The 23,763-nt window shown below is 44.9% G+C and overlaps 1 long non-coding RNA gene across 1 annotated transcript; it reads right to left on the reverse strand.

Annotated features, from left to right (window-relative positions):
* Positions 1-17,942: 17,942 nt before the first annotated feature.
* LOC111589751 (uncharacterized) lies at positions 17,943-19,026 on the reverse strand. Its single transcript, XR_002748878.2, has 2 exons — positions 18,823-19,026; positions 17,943-18,355 (listed from the first exon to the last, which is right to left on the reverse strand). It is a non-coding gene; the product is annotated as an uncharacterized lncRNA (long non-coding RNA).
* Positions 19,027-23,763: the final 4,737 nt, after the last annotated feature.

A 23,763-nucleotide genomic window follows, 5' to 3' on the forward strand; every position in this document is an offset into this window, starting at 1 on the left:
CAAAGGAACAACATGGGAATGCCCTTCAAAATTTTTGTAAATGTAACTCTAAGATTCCACCGTCGAGTGTGACAAAGTAAGCAAAGAAATTTTGCAAGACCTTTGGATGAAGGTAGAATCAAGCACCAAGCCAAGGTGCCGAAGACTCAGAAGTCGTTCCTAAGGGAATGCAAAGTCAGAAAGAAAATCACCTAGTAATGGTGGTAAAAGACTCCAAAGTAATGCAAAGTCAAAGAAAAGCACTAAAGTAAAAGTGTTAAAGACTCCGACGACGTTCCTAAGGTAATGCAGAGTCATATCTCGAAGACCTTCAAAAGAAGGCAAAATCATTTATAGCTATAATATACCTTCGTTGCAACATCCTTAGCATCATACATTATGCATCTTGACATCATCTCATTATAACATCAGTCATACATTTTTCGCTTTTCTCTTGTTCGAGAAAAGGAAGGACATCTTTATTCTTAAATAGCCTACGAACAAAATCAACCACCACAAAAGTGACAAAGACCGCCGAAGCAACTCAGTAAAAATTTATTGAGGAAAATCAAGATCTAGGGTAACTTTGTGTTGAAATGTATGTCTTTCGTATCACCAGCAAAAATACGCTAACATATGGCTCAAAATCATATACATTGATTTCATGCATCACAAAGAAGTATAAAGCGAGGCATACGAAGCTTTAGCATTGTATAAATGTATTTACAAAGAGTCATTACAAGAATGTTCATCAGTCCTCTTTTAGGACACTTGCAGCAACTTTTTTAAAGACTTTGGTAACAACTTCATCTACTTTCTTATACAAATGCTATGGTGAGCCAGCCAATCCTGTAGCACTGGATCTTTATGTGGATCATACTATTCAAGCTCCAGTGAGAGGGCATCTATTTGAGAAGCATATATTTTCTGATAAGCAGTCAACCAAAGGATAAGTAAGTAAACAAGTTACCTTCAAGTTCTTTCAGTCTTATTGTAACACCCCTGATGTTTATATTCCGCTCGACAGCGAGTACGGATTTAAGCACATAATCAGTGGATAAAACAGATGCTAAATTCTAATCATCTTCGCTATCGCGATTTTAATATCGCATATGTTTCGTTTGTCGCGAGTGTGACATCATTTCTTTTATCTATCCAGGCTTGTCCTAAATTTTCATGATGTTCGGAACATCGTTGTTCCGAAAAACGGTGCACTCGGTGAATATTTAAAAATTCATCGCTCACGTGAATACGAAATTCGGAAGCCCGACCCACTCGGATGATTTTATCCCGAACAGATTAAGATAAACTCGATGACTAAGCTTTCAATGTAAAATAATTTAATCCCCTTTTTGTCATCTGTGACATCGTGTCTACAGATTTTTAATTAAATTGTTCTCTAGTTGAGTGTTCAAATAGCAGACGGAATTCGTCTAAAATCAACTGAATCAGACCGCAGATAAATTTATCTGATTTCGAATCGAGTCAAACTATGTCGCAAGTACTGTCGATTCTTTAGTTATCACTGAAAATTCTCATTCCAAAATATCTACAATTTTCATTATTAAAAAAAGAGAAAGTAAAAAAAAATCTCCTAAGCCTATCTCCACGCCGCCTACCAGGGAGATTTTTCTTCCTCGACGTCGTCCCCGCGCCGCTTTGGCTCTGGATAAAATCCCGACGCCCATGTCTTCTCCTCAATCACGCCCATCTTCCTCCAGCTCGATTCTTCCCTGCGCGTCTCCTCCGCTTGGAGCTTCCTGCGCTCCCTGCGTCCCTCTGTGGCCGGAACTCCCTTCATGGCTGGAGCTCGGTCCTGCCCCCTGCCCCAACGTCGACCATCTCCAGCTCGCCGGAGCTCTCTGCTCCTTCGCGCATCCCTCTGCTCTGCTCGCGGCCGGAGTTTCCTGGCGCACTCGCCATGCCGCGACGCCCCTGCTTCTCCCTCCTGCCAGCCGGATCTCTCTCCTCCCCTGCGCATCTGCTCCAGCTCCGGCTGGATTTCCCTCTGGTAGCCACCGGTCGGACCTCCCTCTGGCTCGGTCGCTCCTTTTCCTCCCTTCCATTCCCTACGCACCGTAGTTTCTTCCTTCCAGCTTCCATCGCGCGCGCCCAGGCATCCGCCTGCTCCTCTCGGCCGACCGCCCCTGCTCCACTGCGCCGAGCACCTCCCAGCCGAGGCCCTTGTCTCCCATGGCCGCCGTCGTCCGTCTGCAGTACTCCCCATGCCGTGCCTAGCTCGCGAAGTTCCCTGCGCATCCTGGATCGCCCAGCGCCATGCCCAGCTCCTTGCTCGTCCTGGCCGCGACCTTGTTGTGGAGCACTGCTATCGCCGTCTCGCCACGGCTCCCAGCTTCTCCATGCCCCGATCTCACCCCGGCTCCTCGCCTCACCCATGGGCGAGCGGTTATTTCCCCCATCGCGTTCCTGCTCGGCGCCCACCTCCCTGTGCTCCCTGTTCCAAGCTCGCCGTTGAAGCTCCCTGCACGCTGCCCATCGCGAAGTCCCCTGCGTCCCGTCCGGGATTTTGCCGCGTGTTCATGCTTACCGTCTATCCACGCGTCGTGCGTCGAGCTCGCGCGCCGAATCGTTTTCTAGCTCGCCATGACGTCCGGTGTCCTGCCTGCTTTGCTCACCCGCGTCGGCTACTCGCTAATGCTCCAACTCATCAGTTGACGTTATCCTATCCGCGCCCGCACGCGACCGTGGTCGTGTTCGTCGAGTTCGCCAACGCTTTGTTGCCGATTCGACTGTCGTCGCTGTTGTATGCTTTGCTGCGTGCTCGTCGAGTGTTGTCGGTTGTACCTCAGCACTCGTGCTTGCCGCTGGCTCGCGTTAACACTCGCGCGCCTGCTCGTTGTTACTGCGTCGCGCTCGCTCTTTGTCCATCAGGCTTCACGCGTGCTCGTGTTTGTCGTCGAGCCGTTGAACCCGTTTTACCTTGCTCAACCTCGTCTTTGCCCTTCTGGTGGTCGTCGTCAGTTTTGTGCTGGACTACGCTCCATTATCTAGCCACACTGGCTGTCGACCTTGTTGGTCCTCCCCGTGTCGAACTAGCAAGCTCTGCCATCGTTACTCAGCTACACACCTCCAGCTCGCCAAGTCCCACGCAGCCGTGCTGCTCCCTCGTCATCGTCTGTTCCTACTTTTCCCCGCCCTATGCTGCCTCGCTTTGATGTGTGTCATCATCTTTAATCCCAGTAACTCTTCCGATACGCGTCTCGTCATGTTTCGCCTCCTCGTGGTCAGTCCCATCTGGGTCATGGGGGTGGAAGATCTCAACACTGCTTCATATGGCTGTTTTAGATGCTGTTTGCGGGGTAGAGAGAGTTATTGTGATAAATGATTTTCGCCCTCTCGTCACGTTCGCAATCCTCGTCAATCGTCGCTGGTTTGAGAGAAATTACCGGAAGATATGGAGAAGAAAGTGAAGCCGCACCACACCGTCAGGTGTTCAACGACAAGCTCGAGCCAGGATTTATCAGCATTCTCGCGAGTAGTGAGTCACGTCTGATGCTGGTAAGTTGAATTTATTTGCTTAGTAATTTTAGTGCCTTGCCGGTAGGCGCTATCGACATTTTATGCGAAGAATTTTAGTTGTACAGTGAAGTCAGTGCTATGCATTCATGTGCATTATGCAAATCATTTAGGTACGTTTATTGACTGTGTGATGTGGAAGACAACCCAAGTCGACCCTAAGCGCGGGCTAATCCGTAAGATGATGTTGATGGACGAACCGGAAGATGGATAATCTGAACGAGTGCGTGCCAGGACAAAGAATGGTCGTCAAGTGGACGTCACCTAAGAACACTAACCTAGTGTTTATTCCAAGCAAGCCCCGGTGCATGCAACCCGTTCCTTGTGTTTTTAAATAATTTTTGCACACTTTAAGTCTAGTGAAATGTGCATTAGGTTCATAGGAGTTGCTTGGAAACCCTTTGATGCATTGCCTTCCTTGATATCCATACCTTTGTAGATACTTCTGATGAAGTATCAAAATATGATTTACAAAAATGCTTATCCTTGCTTAGATCTTGTGGATAGAGGTTATCTTTTGCATTAAGGCCTAGCTCAGGGGTTATCCTGAGGAAGGAGAACTTCTACCTGCAAGAATATTTCATTAGGAGCAATGGTAGGATCTTACTACAAAGTTCCCTATAATGCTCTTTTCATCCTAAGGAACACAAACAATCCTAAGGATGGAAGTACTTAAATCGGGACTTGGGCTAGGAACAGGTGATGTTCTACCCCGGTTGATTAAGGATTGGATGCGTATGTAGGCTTGATGATCAAGGACTATCTTAACTGGCCACATGCCCTGGATATGGGACAGGGTAAGCTTTGCCTCGAGTAGACTAATACCAGAATAAGATAACACGCAATGAGAGTGGATAGATGGCGAGAGTAGCGTGTACCCTCCGTGGCAAGAGGCTGGACGATGGTGTATCTGTGCTCTCGGTTGGCGTGAACCTGATCTGGTCTTAAGAACCCCGGTGGAGAGTTGACATATGCAAGGGTTAAGTGCTATATATGTCATGTGGTTAGAGATCCTCAGCTGAGTAAATCGATTCGGATCACCGTTATATCCCCGGACAGTGGAGACTTGGTCACTGACCTGCAACCTAAGTCAGGATGTGAACCTCATGAATAAAAATGATGTTGTATTGATGAGATGGAGAAATTAGACCAGATGCAAACAGAGTCTATTAATATTTAATCTGGCGTTAAAATATTGAAAGTAAGGACTCACTTTAGTAAGCTATTTTTGCAAAAGTATCTAATTTGATACTTGCTAAAACTTTTCCTTGATTCCCAAATCCAGCATACCCTTGAGAGTCTTTTCTTTAGTCGGGTAAGTCTTGCTGAGTAATTCTGTACTCAGGGTTTTATTCCCTGTTGTTTTTCAGGTCATAGTTTTGTGCTGCAAATGATGGTGTTAAGTGCCGGTGGGCTCAGCCTTCTTATAAGTCTAAGTAACTCTCCTATACTTCTTATTGAGGATGGTCACTTAAGCTAGCATATATTTCAAACTTATAAACAATTTATAACAGTTCAAAGTTATTCCTTTGAATCACTTTTTGTGATCACTCCAATCATGTACATTATAAAACTTGTTGTAACATGTAAAATTTGGTAATAAGATTTCTGCTGCAAAATTGTTGGTGTGTGATTTGTGTTTACTTAATCCTACGGTTCTGGTTGTAAGTGGTTTATCCGGTGTCCTTGGGGCAATCAGACGGACCTGTTAAGTTATCTGGTGCACATGCATAGCAGTCTGAGGTCTTTGAGACAAGGACAAGTGCATGTGGGCCCAATAACTTGGGAGGTTCTGCCACAGCTGGTATCGGAGCAAGATTAAGTATATACGGTCACATACGTATTTTTAAAACAAAAGTTTTGGTTTTAGAAAACCTATTTTCAACTAAACACATTGTTTGGCTTTGAAAAACTATAATGCTAGCGACATCCTCTATTAAGCCCTAAATTAAGGGCTATCAGGTGGCTTAGTTCAAAACCACTAACCCACAACCGGGTGGGTATTGCATACACGTGTATTGTTATTTTGAGGCCATTCAGTTTTGAATGGATCGATGCTCAGGTAAGGTGAGATGTGAGAGCATGACCGAACAACCGTCGGTCTAGGGAAGAGTATGAAAAGTGCTTGATTATATACATGTTCTACATATGTATATATGAAGGCTGCGATGTGGAGTAATTATTTTTCTAGGAATTTAGTATCCCATGGATGTGTATGGGTATACAGACATGGGAATACTGAGAAGTGTAATGTACTTGTAACGACGCACCTACGCTCAGGTAAGAAGGTGAGTTACCATAATGAGTTGCCCTATGGTTAAAGTGTGGCAACGACGCCTATGCGTGGCTCGGTGCTTAATGATGAGCTGGTCTCCATATAGCAATATATGGAGTATAAACTATGATAAACTGTCATGTGTGAATTGCATCATGGGAAAAATTGGGCTGTGATGGATTTTTCTGCAGGAACACTAACCTCGAAAACGTATGTGTAGCTGACGACTAGCAAAATACTGTGAGAGTCGTAAGTATGCCACTGATATAGAACGTTATTGCCACAGTATGTTGGCAAAACTCGTGAGGACGCATAAGACGAGCATGCATCCTGATTGTTGCATCATGTTTGTCACCTATACATCCAAAATGCTTCTCTCATCCTTATTCTAGTAGCCGTTGATTGTAGATAATGTGATGTAATGTTGTATTATGAACCCCAATGAAATAGTTGTCCTCCATTCTTTTGGTAACCTGTTAAGGTCTTATATGGTGTTTGCTCTTGTGCTTGATGTGCCGCTAGAAGGTTGGTGACTTGTTTGCCTAAACCCAAAACTAGGCCATGTTCTTATTTAGTGAACCATGACCCAAAGTTGAATTTTCCGTTATCACTCCATGACCCAACTCATGCAAATAAATGCTTAGATAATTTTTTTCGTTGGACATAAAGTGTACTCGGATTTAAAACAAGAATCTCGAGTCATGTCTCCATCCTAAATCATGTCCTTATCCAATTGGCACAAGCGGATGTCCCTTATCCAGTTTGTCTGCTCTTAAGGATCGTCATGTTGCTTTATCAACCTAACCTAGGAAAGACATGTCCGACCATTTTCTTGAATTTGATGCCTTTGGTTTCCCCATACCTATCGAAGGCATACCAACTTAATCCTTGACCTTGTGATCTTTGCGATGGGCATAGAAATATGCTTGGGGCTGAATTAACAGTCTCCCATCGTACTTCTTTCATCAAGTTTAGGTTATGGCCATGCCTTGTTCATTTCATCGGGCCATGATCTATTTGGCTCTCTACTTGTAACCATCTTTACTGGTGGAGTATCTCTTTGTATATTGTCACCCTTGCCCAATCCATTGGTGTCGCGCGAGATTTCTTATTGGTTACGTATGGCAATGGTGTTATGACTAAAATCGATGGCACCGCGATGAAACCGAGGGCCTCCTGTGGATGCACACACATGGTTGCGCTACTTGGCACCCGTTGGTATCACCGTTAATAGTCATAATCCATTATTAGACTATATCGATATGTTATCTTTGCGCAAATTGTTCTTACCATGTGAGATTCATTATTGGTGCCAGTTTTGTAATGGTGTCATGGTTAAGGACTTATGGTACCGCAGCGAAACTGAGAGCCTCCTGTGAATGTGCACACAAGATTTTGCTGCTTGGCGCATGCCGGTATCGAGGTCTCTAGTCATGATCCATTATGAAATTACACTGATGTGTTATCTTCCATTGACCTTTCCTTGAAACAATTTCTATGTTGTTTGTGAAGAGATCAAGCAACATCTGTCATCTCCGTTGGATCAAAAGGGCATACCACTTTCATGTGTGGTCTTATTTCTTTTGATCTTGGTAGTGACTACTCATACAAGTTCCCTTTACATCCTTTGTGTAAAGGTGAAGCCTTGGAGCTTTTTAGTGTTGAAAAACAACTGATTAGCTCTTAAAATAGAGATCTGCTTCCCCTGCTGCTGAAATGCAGGAGTTTGTTCATTCGCTCTCTTATTTAATCCATGTATTCCCTAACCAAGTGGATAATTCATCTCGCATGAGAAAACAGATGAACAACTTGACCAAATAGATTTTTACCCACATACATAATCTCTTGTTAACAAAGAGAGCTCTCGACCGTTGGCTTACCGATGGTACTGAGAGGACTTGCTCAATGTCAAAAGTAGTTCAACAAGTTGGTTTTACTAACTTGTAACTGCCCAGTGAACGAAGGTTGAGTTTAGAGATCGTTTCATCGAGTTGTCTAAACTCACTTTGGTTCAACCCATCCTAAGGAAGTGTTTATAAGAATCGAGGTTAAGTCGGCCAGAAACCGCCTAATCATCGCTCTAGTCGTGTCTCGATTGCCTCACGTGTGCTTTTCCAGCGTGTGTGATCATGTCGAGTCATGCCTAGTGCTGGATAAAATGGATTGGTTGCGAAGTCAACATCAACGAATCTCTTCGTTGATATTTTCCGAGTCTTTATCATTTTTCTTGGACTTGGATTCTCTGGCTAACATGAGTTAACTGTGATGTTGTTCGACATCCACACTCGTCTCGTGTGCTATAAGCTTACCGTAACCACTTGTTGGTAAACCTCTTTCTATGTGTTTTACCCAAGATGGTGCATCTGGTTCTGTTTGGGTAAAATCACGTATTTGCCACTCGCCCCACAGACTCAGATAGTACAGTGTCATCAGAAAAAGCAAACTGCACACATGGAACCTTATGTGTTCCTCTGGCAGGCATCGTCTCTATTGGTGGACATTTCTAAATTAGCCTATGGCGATACATGTTATGTCCGCTAGAGAAACGACATCCTGAGTCACTCGCCTTTATTTGGAAATGTCTCACGATTATCACTGATATGGACATGGGTTACGTACTTCTCTACTTTTAGAAGTCTTTCGTTCCGAATCTCGGGACGAGATTCTTTTAGGGGGGGCTGTAACACCCCTGGTGTTTATATTCCGCTCGACAGCGAGTACAGATTTAAGCACGTAATCAGTGGATAAAACAGATGCTAAATTCTAATCATCTTCGCTATCGCGATTTTAATATCGCATCTATTTTGTTTGTCGCGAGTGCGACATCATTTTTTATCTATCCAGGCTTATCCTAAATTTTCGTGATGTTCGGAACATCGTTGTTCCGAAAATCGGTGCGCCTGGTGAATATTTAAAAATTCATCGCTCGCGCGAATACGAAATTCGGAAGCCCGACCCACTCGAATGATTTTATCCCGAACAGATTAAGATGAACTCGATGACTAAGCTTTCAATGTAAAATAATTTAATCCCCTTTTTGTCATCCGTGACATCGTGTCTACGGATTTTTAATTAAATTGTTCTCTAGTTGAGTGTTCAAATAGCGGACGGAATTCGTCTAAAATCAACTGAATTAGACCGTAGATAAATTTATCCGATTTCAAATCGAGTCAAACTATGTCGCAAGTACTATCGACCCTTTAGTTATCACTGAAAATTCTCATTCCAAAATATCTACAATTTTCATTATTAAAAAAGGGAAAGTAAAAAAAATCTCCTAAGCCTATCTCTACGCCGCCTACCAGGGAGATTTTTCTTCCTCGACTTCGTCCCCGCGCCGCTTTGGCTCTGGATAAAATCCCGACGCCCATGTCTTCTCCTTAATCGCGCCCATCTTCCTCCAGCTCGATTCTTCCCTGCGCGTCTCCTCCGCTTGGAGCTTCCTGCGCTCCCTGCGTCCCTCTGTGGCCGGAACTCCCTTCATGGCCGGAGCTCAGGCGGCGCTCAGTCCTGCCCCCTGCCCCAACGTTGACCATCTCCAGCTCGCCGGAGCTCTCTGCTCCCTCGTGCATCCCTCTGCTCTGCTCGCGGCCAGAGTTTCCTGGCGCACTCGCCATGCCGCGACGCCCCTGCTTCTCCCTCCTGCCAGCCGGATCTCTCTCCTCCTCTGCGCATCTGCTCCAGCTCCGGCTGGATTTCCCTCTGGTAGCCACCAGTCGGACCTCCCTCTGGCTCAGTCGCTCCTTTTCCTCCCTTCCGTTCCCTGCGCACCGTAGTTTCTTCCTTCCAGCTTCCATCACGCGCGCCCTGGCATCCGCCTGCTCCTCTCGACCGACCGCCCCTGCTCCACTGCGCCGAGCACCTCCCAGCCGAGGCCCTTGTCTCCCATGGCCGCCGTCACCCGTCTGCAGTACTCCCCATGCTGCGCCCAGCTCGCGAAGTTCCCTCCGCGTCCTGGATCGCCCAGCGCCGTGCCCAGCTCCTTGCTCGTCCTGGCCGCGACCTCGTTGTGGAGCACTGCTATCGCCGTCGCGCAGCGGCTCCCAGCTTCTCCATGCCCCGAGCTCGCCCCGGCTCCTCGCCTCACCCATGGCCGAGCGGTTATTTCCCCCCAGCGCGTTCCTGCTCGGCGCCCACCTCCCTGTGCTCCCTGTTCCAAGCTCGCCGTTGAAGCTCCCTGCACGCTGTCCATCGCGAAGTCCCCTGTGTCCCGTTCGAGATTTTGTCGCGTGTCCCTACTTACCGTCTATCCACGCGTCATGCGTCGAGCTCGCGCGCCGAATCTTTTTCTAGCTCGCCGCGACGCTCGGTGTCCTGCCTGCTTTGCTCACCCGCGTCGGCTACTCCCTGATGCTCCAACTCGTCAGTTGTCGTTATCCTATCCGTGCCCGCACGCGACCGTGGTCGTGTTCGTCGAGTTCGCCAAGGCTCTGTTGCTAATTCGACTGTCGTCACTGTTGTATGCTTCGCTGCGTGCTCGTCGAGTGTTGTCGGTTGTACCTCAGCACTCGTGCTTGCCGCTGGCTCGCGTTAACACTCGCGCGCCTGCTCGTTGTTATTGCGTCGCGCTCGCTCTTCGTCCATCGGGCTTCACGCGTGCTCGCGTTTGTCGTCGAGCCGTTGAACCCGTTTTACCTTGCTCGACCTCGTCTTTGCCCTTCTGGTGGCCGTCGTCAGTTTGGTGCTGGACTATGCTCCATTATCTAGCCACACTGGCTGTCGACCTTGTTGGTCCTCCCCGTGTCGAACTAGCAAGCTCTGCCATCGTTACTCAGCTACACACCTCCAGCTCGCCAAGTCCCACGCAACCGTGCTGCTCCCTCGTCGTCGTCCGTTCCTACTTTTCCCCGTCCTATGCCGCCTCGCTTTGATGCGTGTCGTCATCTTTAATCCCAGTAACTCTTCCGATACGCGTCTTGTCATGTTTCACCTCGTGGTCAGCCCCATCTGGGTCATGGGGGCGGAAGATCTCAACACTGCTTCATATGGCTGTTTTAGATGTTGTTTGCGGGGTAGAGAAAGTTATTGTGATAAATGATTTTCGCCCTCTCATCACATTCGCAATCCTCGTCAATCATCGCTGGTTTGAGAGAAATTACCATAAGATATGGAGAAGAAAGTGAAGCCGCACCACACCGTCAGGTGTTCAACGACATGCTCGAGCCAGGATTTATCAGCATTCTTGTGAGTAGTGAGTCATGTTTGATGCTGGTAAGTTGAATTTATTTTTCTTAGTAATTTTAGTGCCTTGCCGGTAGGCGCTATCGATATTTTATGCGAAGAGTTTTATTTGTACAGTGAAGTCAGTGCTATGCATTCATGTGCATTATGCAAATCATTTAGGTACGTTTATTGACTACGTGATGTGGAAGACAACCCAAGTCGACTCCAAGCGTGGGCGAATCCGCAAGATGATGTTGATGGACGAACCAGAAGATGGATAATCTGAACGAGTGCGTGCCAGGACAAAGGATGGTCGTCAAGTGGACGTCACCTAACAACACTAACCTAGTGTTTATTCCAGGCAAGCCGCGGTGCATGCAACCCCTTCCTTGTGTTTTTAAATAATTTTTGCACACTTTAAGTCTAGTGAAATGTGCATTATGTTCATAAGAGTTGCTTGGAAACCCTTTGATGCATTGCCTTCCTTGATATCCATACCTTTGTAGACACTTATGATGAAGTATCAAAATATGACTTACAAAAATGCTTATCCTTGCTTAGATCTTGTGGATAGAGGTTATCTTTTGCATTAAGGCCTAGCTCAGGGGTTATCCTGAGGAAGGAGAACTTCTACCTGCAAGAATATTTTCATTGAGAGCAATGGTGGGATCTTACTGCAAAGTTCCCTATAATGCTCTTTTCATCCTAAGGAACACAAACAATCCTAAGGATGGAAGTACTTAAATCGGGACTTGGGCTAGGAACAGGTGATGTTCTACCCAGGTTGATTAAGGATTGGATGCGTATGTAGGCTTGATGATCAAGGACTATCTTAACTGGCCACATGCCCTGGATATGGGACAGGGTAAGCTTTGCCTCAGGTAGACTAATACTAGAATAAGATAACACGCAATGGGAGTGGAGAGATGGCAAGAGTAGCGTGTACCCTCCATGGCAAGAGGCTGGACGGTGGTGTATCTGTGCTCTCGGTTGGCGTGAACCTGATCTGGTCTTAAGAACCCCGGTGGCGAGTTGACATATGCAAGAGTTAAGTGCTACATATGTCGTGTGGTTAGAGATCCTCAACTGAGTAAATCGATTCGGATCAAAGTTATATCCCCGGACAATGGAGACTTGGTCACTGACCTGCAACCTAAGTCAGGATGTGAACCTCATGAATAAAAATGATGTTGTATTGATGAGATGGAGAAATTAGACCAGATGCAAACAGAGTCTATTAATATTTAATCTGGCGTTAAAATATTGAAAGTAAGGACTCACTTTAGTAAGCTATTTCTGCAAAAGTATCTAATTTGATTCTTGCTAAAACTTTTCCTTGATTCCCAAATCCAGCATACCCTTGAGAGTCTTTTCTTTAGTCGGGTAAGTCTTGCTGAGTAATTCCGTACTCAGGGTTTTATTCCCTGTTGTTTTTCAGGTCATAGTTTTGTGCTGCAGATGATGGTGTTAAGTGCCGGTGGGCTCGGCCTTCTTATAAGTCTAAGTAACTCTTCTATACTTCTTATTGAGGATGGTCACTTAAGCTAGCATATATTTCAAACTTATAAATAATTTATAACAGTTCAAAGTTATTCCTTTGAATCACTTTTTGTGATCACTCCGATCATGTACATTATAAAACTTGATGTAACATGTAAAATTTGGTAATAAGATTTCCGCTGCAAAATTGTTGGTGTGTGATTTGTGTTTACTTAATCCCACGGTTCTGGTTGTTAGTGGTTTATCCGGTGTCCTTGGGGCAATGAGACAGATCCTGTTAAGTTATCTGGTGCATATGCATAGCAGTCTGAGGTCTTTGAGACAAGGACAGGTACATGTGGGCCCAATAACGTGGGAGGTTCTGCCACACTTATGGCTTCCCTTATCGCCTTTGCCTCTTCGGTGGCTTTATGTACTTGCAAGAAAATACAGTGTAAATTTTAAAATTCAAAGTAACGAAGTTAGAATTGAATGTTGAAAAGAAACCTTTCCCGCATTTTTCTTTTTGCTTAGTCGGCCAGCTTCTTCCCTCTAGTATTCCAAACATCTTTGAAAATTTTCTGCCCAAAGTCGAATGCTTCGGCTGAAGGGTGCTTAATAAGGTCCAGGGAGACTTTATGATATTGGTGAATTACAGACTTTACGTGCTCGCAACTAGCTTTTTCAAGCAATGAGACCACGCTTCGTGCACCCACCCAAGCACAATAATCTCCCGGGTAGTCAACACTTCGTCAAAAACATCCACTTCCCTGGCTATCCATTTTACGGCCCTAGCGGCATCGCCATCCATATAATTTTTCTCACTGGAAAAGGCACCGATGGAGTCGAAGGTTTCCTTCAATTTTCACAGCACTGGATAGCAGTGGAGAAGCTTTCTTCTCTAGAGCTCTAAAGCTCATCAACGATTTTATGAAGTCTACTCTTCTCATCTTCGGCAATTTCTCTCTTTGCCTTCTCCGGTTCAAAAATTTCATTTGTAGCTTAAAACTTCTCTTTCATCATAGCCATTTTAGCCTTATGTGCCTCAGCTTCCTTCTTAAATTGAGCTTCAAGCTCCTCGATATGCCACACGCTCTGAAGGTTTTCTCACACAAGCTTTGAAATCTTACTATTATTTTCTTCAATAGATTTTTGAAGCTCAGTTCGACTTTGAATTAGGTCTTTAGCCAGAGTATTAAGTACATTCTTTTTTCCTCAACACTATACCAAAGCTCGATCACTTTAGAGAGCAGATTATTTATTGCTATTTGAGTGTACTATTCTTCGGCGTCTCTCTGCACTTTCAAAGCCATGCTCAAAATAAGCCCTTGAATGTTGTAATGAAAAAGCAATTAGAAAATCCTACATTAAACTATAATATTTTGAAGTAGAATGAGAAGACCTTACCTTTAGGCTGTTATAAGCTAGGCTATCTGTAAGGTCTCCCTTCGACATTGCAGATAACCCGCATTCAAGTTTTGGATATCCAATATTTCTCATCATAACACGACACACGTCAAGTTCTCTATTGTTTGGAAGACAATAGAGATAATCATCTTCGTCGTTACCACCATAGAAAAGTGAGCCCAATGGATATTTGAGGTCCTCAGCAAAGTCTTGCACTTCGGCAATCTGTTTAGCCGACAAAAAATTTCCTGAAGCATGTCTAATGATGTATTTAGGCGGCTTGGTTGGCTCCTCCTCGACAGGTGCAGTAATGTCCTCTTATAGATTTCCAGCCTTTGCATTTCTCTTATTCTCAAACTCTTCAGAAATTTATCCTTCGAAATATTAATTTCTTCTGGAGCAAGGTCACTCTTCAGAGTTTCCACCACTTTTTTTGAAAGACGCGGCAAGAGAATTGCCACGTCCAAGCTTTATTAAGAGGAAAAAGAGAACACACTTACAGACACTTAACTAGCCAAACAGCTCCCGAAAAAGCCACCCAAGAACTCAAGAATGAGAAAAAAGGATAAAGAAACGCTACGTAGAGACACTAGCAACCAAAGTCAAAAGAATTAGCAATTCGTTTCTGCCCAAAAACATCCTTGATTAACCCTGCAATCACACACTCTGACTTCTCTAGGCTTTGGAAGGTTCTGCGGTTCCGCTCTTTCCAAATCTCCCACCAGAAAAGGATGATCAAACCATCAAACTCTCTCCTTGAGCATTTATCGACTTTGGCTCTGCACTTGTTCCACCAAGTGTATATTGACGAAGATTGTGCCATCCCTGGCAGCAATGCGAGGTCAAGCGAATGAGAAAGCCGCGCCCACACCGCCCTAGTGAAGATACAGTTTTGGAAAAAGTGGGTTATAGCTTCTGGTTCTTGTTTGCAAAGTCTGCAGATCGGATCATTACTCCAACCTCTTTTCTGGAGATTTTCAGCTGTTAAGATCTTATTATGCAGCAGAGTCCACGCGAAGAAATGACATTTTGGCTCCACTTTTGCCTTCCAAATTGGTAATAGATTGCACTTGGCATACCCTCCAATGAATTGGGCCAAATAGGCACTCCTGGTTGAGTAGGCACCATCATTGGTCCAGCGCCAGTAAATGGCATCCTCAATCACTGGATTTAATTGCACCTCGCGCAGGGCTTCCCAGAGAGCCACGAACTCTCTAATTTCCTTGGCCCCAACAACTGGAGAAATGTGGAAGATCCATCTGTTATTTGTTGTGGCTTTTAGAACTGAAATATTCTTCCGTGAGGACTTGGTAAAGAGCGTGGGAGCTATCAATCGTGCCGACGTGCCATCGATCCAACATGAATGCCAAAAAGAGGCTTTAACCCCATTGCCCACTGTCACCACTATAGACGCATGAAAGAGATCCCGATCAACCTTGCTACAGGGAATGTCCAAACCGACCCAAGCTCTTTCTTGATTTTTCCATTCAAACCAAAGCCAACGAAGCCGTAAAGCTCTTGCAAAACGCTCCAGATCGACGATTCCCAAACCACCTAGGTTCAAAGGGCGCTTCACTAACGGCCACCTGACTAGGCAGTGTCCCCCAGAAATATTTTCTGGTTCCTCTCCCTTCCACAAGAAACTACGACGAATTTTGTCAATTTGCTTGAAAATCCACCTCTGTTCTGGGAACACAGTCAAGTGGTAAATCGGCTGAGCTGATAGCACTGTTTTAACCAAAGTCAATCGTCCAGCCTTAGATAATAGTTTCCCTTTCCATCCCGAAAGTCTAGCCCGCACCTTGTCTAACAGTGGTTGCACATCAATTTTTCTGAGGTTTCTCAAATGCAGGGGGAGCCCAAGATATCTACTCGGGAATGATGCCAGCTTCCCCGGGAACCACATGGGCAAAGATTCGACCATATCTGCATGACAACTGATGGGAAAAATTTCTGTCTTATTAAGATTAAACTTAAGCCCCGAGCAACGACTGAAAGTTTGCAGGATACTTTGGAGGACGCCGAGCTCGGCCTCAGCTGGTTTGACAAAAATACCCGCATCGTCAGCGTACAAAGAGCAATTAAGGGTTGTCGGTCGTGGAACGATTTGCGAAAGGATTCCTGACTGGATCGCCCGCTCAATAATTCTTTGAAAAGGATCGATGGCGAGGATAAAGAGCATAGGGGACAAGGGGTCACCTTGCTGGAGTCCCCTCAAATGGGTAATTCTCCTACCCGACTTTCCATTCATAAGCACACGAGAAGATGATGAAGCGAGGAGAGCAGCAATCCAATTTCTCCATCTGGTACCGAAGCCAAGAATCGCAAGGACTTCTAACAAGTAAGCCCAGCTGACAGAATCAAACACCTTGGAAATATCAAGCTTGATGAAAAGTGCTTCACATTTATTCTTGTGCAATTTTTGGATGACTCTCTGTACATATAGAAAGTTGTCATGTATACTCCTCCCTTTGATGAAGGCATTCTGCGATCTGGACACCAGCTGCTCAAGCCTAGGTGCTAATCTTTCTGCTAGTAGCTTTGTTCGAACCTTCGCTAAGCTGTTTATCAAACTAATCGGCCTGAAATCAGCAAGGCAGAGTGCCCCCTCTTTTTTTGGAAGGAGAACAATGTTTGCTTCATTCGCAAGATGGAGCTTAGAAGTGCGGTGATTATAGAATCCAATGAGAGCATTGACCAAATCTGTCTTAACAATACTCCAGCATTTTTATGGAACAATCCAATGTAGCCATCAGGACCTGGAGCTTTCTGGGAAGGTATTGCCCGAATAACTTTGTTTATTTCATCCTCAGAAAAGGGGGTTTCTAAGTCACTCAAGTCTGAAGCCTCATAACCAAGAAAAGACCAGTTCAACGCCTGCTCCCTAGCTGAGTGAGATCCTAACAGATTTTTAAAATACTGAAAAGCCACCTCCTCCTTATCTGTATGGGTCAAAGCGATACCAGCGTTAGAATGCAGCTCCCCGATGAAATTCTTTTTCCGCCTAATATTCGCATGAAGATGAAAAAACCTAGTGTTAGCGTCCCCCAAACGCATCCATTTTAAGCAAGAATGCTGCTTTGCTCTAGACTTTTGCATGGCAGCCAGGCCCAATGATTTATTTTTCAAGAAACGAAGAAGCTCCAACTCTAGCGGAATAAGCTGTCTAAATTCTTGTGCCTTCTCTAAACACAATAAGGCAACTTGAACAATGGCCAATCGCAGTTGCAGATTACCACAATGTTGGGACTTCCAAATTTTGATGGCTACTGCAAGACGTCGCATCTTAATATGCATTCTCAAAATAGCATCTCTTGTGTGAACCGGCTGATTCCAGTTGTGCTCCACCAGATCAAGGAACCCCGGCATTGTTGTCCAAAAAGCCTCAAACCTGAAACCCCGATAGAAATCAAAGTTGACGTCCCCTTGAAGGAATAGTGGTGAATGGTCTGAGATGAGGGAGGCGATCACTTGCAGGTCGGAACGTGGGAACAGATCCAACCATTCAAGAGTGGCAAAGCAGTGGTCGATCTTGGACATAGTGGGGGTGTCATGGCCATTGCTCCAAGTGAAACGTTTCCCATTGAGCGAAAGTTCAATTAATTGTAGATCATCCAGAGTGCGATTAAACTGTTGGATCATCCTATGATTTATCCTCCCCATATTCTTATCACCTGCTGAGCAAATCAAATTAAAATCCCCTAAGGCAATCCACGCGGGGTTGGTAAGCAGCTTGATGGAAGCAAATTCTGCAAGAAAATTCACTTTGTCCTCGTCGGATTGGGGGCCGTACACACCCGTGATGGACCATTTTGTATTATCTGCTAAGGAGCAAATATTTGCAGTAATAGTGTGTTCTGTAGTGTACAGGTGATTAAGTGAGAAGTGCTGGTCAGAGGCTGCAATCAGGACGCCCCCAGCAGTCCTGTTGGCCGGAAGGCACACTGTCTGGGAGGCAAGAGCTTGACCAAGGGTTTCCTTCAGAAGGAAGTCATTCCATTGTGAGATTTTTGTTTCTTGCAAACACACCACAGATGCCCCGAAGGAAGAAATAAGATTACGCACACTGGCACGTCTTGCAGCACCATTCAACCCACGCACATTCCAGCATAAAATCTTGCAGTCTGATCTATTCATTTGAAAATAAAATACCAGCTGCGCTGCCATACAAATAAGGGAGAGGAGGGGCGTGCCGGGCTGGGGAGCCCCATATAAGGCAGGCCATCCCAAATCCAAAGCCAGAAACACAAAGGACACAAACACTCGCTACTGGCAATAATAGACCACCAAACACTAAGCCATGAACACAAACTTCCTTGGAGACACATCATAGGGGAAACTACTACCACACACCACTGGCCCAATGACATGGCCTTACACCACAAATTCCACTGCATCGACTGGTGCCACCGTCGCCCTGGTAGATTTCTTCATCTTGTTCGTCTCCTTCGTGCCGAGGTTGGCCAGTGAAATAATTGCCTCCGCCTTGCCTTTGGTCAGTGGGCGATCAAAGTGCTGCGAATGTTGTTCAACAACCTCAAGTTCAGATAATACAGATAGTTCATTGCGATCAGATGTCGAATTTAATTTTTTGACCAGAAGATCTTCAGCTATTTGTAGTGCTCTTTGCCGACTCTATTCCTAGCCTTTTTTGCTAGCCTGCTGCTTTTGCGTTGAATGGGACTCGAAAGCTGCGGGTTTCCAGCAAAAGCGCCACTAGACTGTCTACTGCAAGAGGGATCTACAGTTTGCAAGGTGAGAGGTAAATTCTGCGCACTATTATTGCAAGTTTGATCTTTGGTAGGAAGGTTATGAAAGGGATAGGGAGAAGACTCCTCAGCTGCTGTTGTAATAATGGAGGCAGCACCAGTCAACTGGGGGACATGCTGATTTGTTTGGACTGGACAGCTACCTAGGACTGGATCTGGGAGCGGCCTAGTGATTGACATAAGAAATTCATCAAGGCTAGGGATGGAAGGTACCTCCGGCGGAGGAGCAGAGAGCTGTCCAGTGCTCATAGTAGGAGACGCCACGTCCTCCATGGGTTGGGTGGACTGCAGCACCTGCACAAGCTTGGCCACCCTAGCTGCCTGAGAATCTGCAGCATCCAGATATATCCGCGATCGGAGTACCTTCAACAATGATGGCACTTTCCTTCTATGGAGAAGGTGGAGCAGGCCTCAGATGGTATGGTTCATCGGGCTTTAGGATTGCCTTTATAATGTTGGCCATCCTCTTACCCTTTCGAGGTGTTCCCTCATAAGATGGTTTTGGCTTCGGCTTCAATTTAGTCTCAGGCTCTATGCTAGCCAAAGGGATCTCATCTTGAATAGGTAGCTCAATAATTACCTCATCTTTAGCCTTCTCTTTCTCCTACAATAAAAGTAGAGTTATTGTAAAAGAATCCCTTTTACAACAAATACTCGCCGCAGAGAAAGTAATAAGATAATTTTTACCTTTGTCAAAATAGAAGAGCCAACTTTTGGCTCAGCGACCGGTGCAGATTTAGCAGCGGTCTCCACATAGGAATAATTGTTGTGGACAGTTTTGGCTCGATGATGGCCGCTTTTTCCTCCAAACTTACCTTCTAGCTCTTAGTTGTAACCTTGGCCCTCTTTTGCTTCGGGCTGTCCGCTGATGGTTTTGAGGAAGCCTTCTTTTTCTTCCCTCCGCTTTGCGTTAAGTGCGGATATTTTGGGTGGACGAAGCCTATAGCATCGAACACCAAATTTAACCTTCTTTTGCCTCGGGATCCAAAGGCAGTTGTCAAAGCCTCGTCTTCCTTTTTAATGAAATTGCCCAAGACTTCGTTACATTTGCTTCGATTATGTATAACTAATCATCATCTAGCTCCACAAACTGGTTACTGAATTTATAAATATACTTCAAAATTCAAATATACCAAGCCTCCCCCGTGACTTGACTAACTGTTTTCCTTTGGCTCGGCCGCTCGGGCATTTCCCAGCCAGCCTTAAGCGACCAAACTCTGAACGCTAGATGCTCTTGCACAAGATCACTTGTACCAATATAGCTGCACATGGCGTTGAAGGACACTAGAATAGCTTGAGCCTCATGACTCATACTATTAAGATCAAAGTTTTACCCCTTAGGATACCAAAGCCCAAAATTAGGAGTATGGACTAAATACCTTAAGTTTCTCTTAATGGTCCTAAGGTTACATTCCTTTAGGTCGGATTGGAATCTTGCACACTTGAAAATTGAAAGCACAATATCCAGTCTAGATGCACATAAATAAAGAAGGGATCATATCATAGACCGATATACCTTTTGATCTATAGACTTCCATCCAATGTCTAGATCCAGATGCTCAATCGTTCCCATGAGTGTCTTGACGAGTTTTCATCCATCAACCCAAACTTCTTTAGGATGTCTTGCGTGTACTTAGTTTGGGAGATGAAGGTGTCGTCCTTGAGTTGCTTGACTTGGAACCCTAGTGTTGGGGGCCTTCATCTTCCGAAGGTCCTCAAAAACACGACTAACATGTTTTCCAAGTATAATATATATACAGGGACCTTCGACCTTAGGATGAAGCTATACACGATATGAAAAGTGCGGTTTGGAAGAAGGATGAATCAGTTCCGAAGCTACCCGTGGAGAAGCTTCGGCTTAGCGGTGGAAAATGAAACCGACTTAAAGGGGAAAAGGCTGTCTAGTCCTCGATAGATTATCCCTAAGTCAATAGTAAATGTCAAGGGCATGGATGTAATTTTACACAGGCTGCGTCCTGTGCCTATAAATAGATGAACAGTAGCGCCGTATTGTTCACGCTGACTTGTATTCACTTGCACATCACACTTGGATTCTTACCTTCTGCCAAGCCGAAGGTATCAATGTAATTCAATATTGTTAATGTTCATTCATGGTTATTCAATAAGAATATAAATAATATCATGATTATTTGTATTCTTTATACATAACTCATGCTTCTGCTTTTCATTATATATTGAAATGATGAAGGTATGACCTTCACGACCTTCGTCTGAAGATCATTATATCCTAAAGGAGATAATGCTTCGGAGGACGAAGGCCTTTAACCATTAACATTTGTGTTGCCTTGTTCTTAATTCATAGCATTTGAGAACAAGTCCCCAACATTGGCGCCCACCTCCGGTGAACTCATTCGACCACCTTAGGCAAAGCTGTGACCTTCGTCATGCCGCCGAAGAAGTCTTCCAGACTAGGGGCTGCATTGCAGCCACTAGACTAATACCAAGAAACACTACGCGAAGCCAGAAGCCAAAAAGGAAGGCTACAAGTCCAACGCCTTAGGAGGAGGAGTTGGACCAAGAAATAAGGGACCTCGAAGCCATCCACCAACAGGTCCAAAGGAAGAAGGAGAAGATGCTTCGTCTCTCCAATTTACAGAAGAAGATCGATGAGGCTACTGAGGAAATGTGTCGCCTCACTCAAGATGACCAGGACCGAAGACCTCAATGTAGAGAGCTTCGTCAGGACAATTCCTACGATGATGACGAATGGTATGATGGTTTCCATCATGGAAATTTTGCTTTTGATAATGCTTCTCCTATATCAACAGAACTACAGGCTACCCCATGGCCGCCATCATACAAGCCACCCCAGCTCCCCATGTATGATGGGCACTCAGATCCGAAGCAGTTTCTAATGAGCTACGAAGCAACCATATCTTCATATGGGGGCAATACTGCAGTCATGGTGAAATCCTTCGTCATGGCAGTCAAGAATGTTGCACAAACCTAGTACTCCTCTCTTCGGCTAGGAACAATCACATCATGGCAGAAGCTGAAGGACATGCTAATCACCAGTTTCCAAGGGTTTCAGACGAAGCCAGTTACTGCTCAAGCTTTGTTCCAGTGCATGCAAGATCACGAAGAATACCTCCAGGCGTATGTTCGAAGGTTCTTGCGTCTGAGAGCACAAGTGCCCACAGTGCCCAATGAAATCGTCATTGAGGTCATGATCAAAGGGCTTCGGCCAGGACCTACGGCTCAATACTTCGCCAGGAAACCCCCTCAGACCTTGGAGAAGCTATTTCAAAAGATGGATGAGTACATTTGGGCCAATAATGATTTCCTCCAGAGAAGGGAAGAAGCTTATAGGTTTTCTGAGATGACTAGGGGCTTCGGAGGAAGACTCCACCCTAGACATGTCAGATCAATCCACAATTCTACTTAGAGTGATGACAGAGGAAGTCAGTTTTAGAGGCCACAAATATAGCTCACAATCTTCAGGGCAACAGCAAAGTTCTTTCAGGCCACCAGCTCCAAGGGGCAGAGGCAGTAGGGGCTTCGGAGGAAGATATGGGGATCAACCCAGAAAACTCTATTGCTTATTCTGTGGTGAAGACAAGGGCCACACTACAAGAACATGCCAGGTCACCATTCAGAAGCAAAAAGAGATTGCCGAAGCAGAAGCACGACAGAATTAGCCGAAGCAGGTTTTACATACCGCTTCGTGTTACTCTCCCTATATACTAGAATATATGGGTAATCAACCTACAACTTTTGTTGCTTCGACAAGTCATTCACAAGCTTCCTGGCCACAGCTCCCACTACCACCACCATTGCCACCTACTCATACCCGAAGCCAGCAGCCAGAAGGGCACCAGCATGCCCAACAGCAGCGCGACTTCAGAGAGGAGTCCGAAGCTCGTACAATCAACAACACTGTACTAGAGTCGAAGCATATATACTGAGGAATATCCTATTATTGATGTACTTTTATCTTTTATGCCATTTTATTTTCTGCATGAGAAACAAGTAATGAACTTAATTTCAATTTCCTGTAATAATTGTGCCTGCACCAGAGTGAAATATATCTTCCTCATGGATTTACGAAGCTCGAAAGACGTCTCTAAGGAAACGAAGTAAATTTTGAAGCTCAAGAGTCGTTCCTAAGGGAATGCAGAGCCAAAAAATTACGATCTGAAGCTTCAAAAGTCGTTCCTAAGAGAGCACAGCGTAAGTTTTCTGCTCAAAAGTCATTCCTAAGGGAATGCGGAGCCAAAAATTACAACTCGAAGTTGCAAAAGTCATTCCTAAGGCAGCGCAGCGTAAGTTTTCTGCTCAAAAGTCGTTCCTAAGGGGATGAAGAGCCAAATACCACCAAAATATAAGGTGAAGAAGCTTAAAAGTCGTTCCTAAGGGGATGCAGAGCTTAAACATCACCGAAATAGAAGGTGAAGAAGCTTAAAAGTCGTTCCTAAGGGGATGCAGAGCTTAAAGACTCAAAAGACGTTCCTAAGGGGATGCAGAGTCTTGTGTATTCTAGTGTGGGCGCGTGGGTGTGTGTCTCCGACATACTCATCATTCTGTATCATATCATCATATCATTTCGCATAACATTACATCATACATCACATTGCATTGACGACACAAAATGAAAATGTGCTGAGGTACGAAGTAAGCTTCGGGAAATACAGTTTTATCAGACATCATATCGCATCAACGGCACAAAAGATTGGATACGAAGCAAATCTTCGGCAAATTCTTTGTTAAAATGGAAATGTGTTAAGGCACTAAGTTAACTTCGGAAAATACAGCATTATCAGACTTGCCATAGAAGGAATTTCTTTCTTTACGAAGCATGAAAAGAAGGGAAGGTGTTTTTTCGCCGAAGGCTAAAAAACGGTATGTGTGTAAATTTCACGCATCGTAAAGAAATATATTACAGTAATTTACATGTTTCATCAATTGTTCCACACACCAAATGTTACAAAGTATTTTTACAATAAAGTTGCAAAATATTATTACAACAAAGTCTACTCTTCTCTAAGGATCTTTTCTGCGGCTTCGTTTAATAACTTGTCGACAACTTCATCAATAATAGAGTTTGCAAGGCTCATAATGTCCAGTGCTTCCTTCATCTCCGGATCAGCCAGGGGATTGTACGGCTCCGGCAGCGGTGATAGCTCAACTGTAATA

This window comes from Zea mays, chromosome 7 (assembly GCF_902167145.1).
Source record: "Zea mays cultivar B73 chromosome 7, Zm-B73-REFERENCE-NAM-5.0, whole genome shotgun sequence".
NCBI lineage: Eukaryota > Viridiplantae > Streptophyta > Magnoliopsida > Poales > Poaceae > Zea > Zea mays.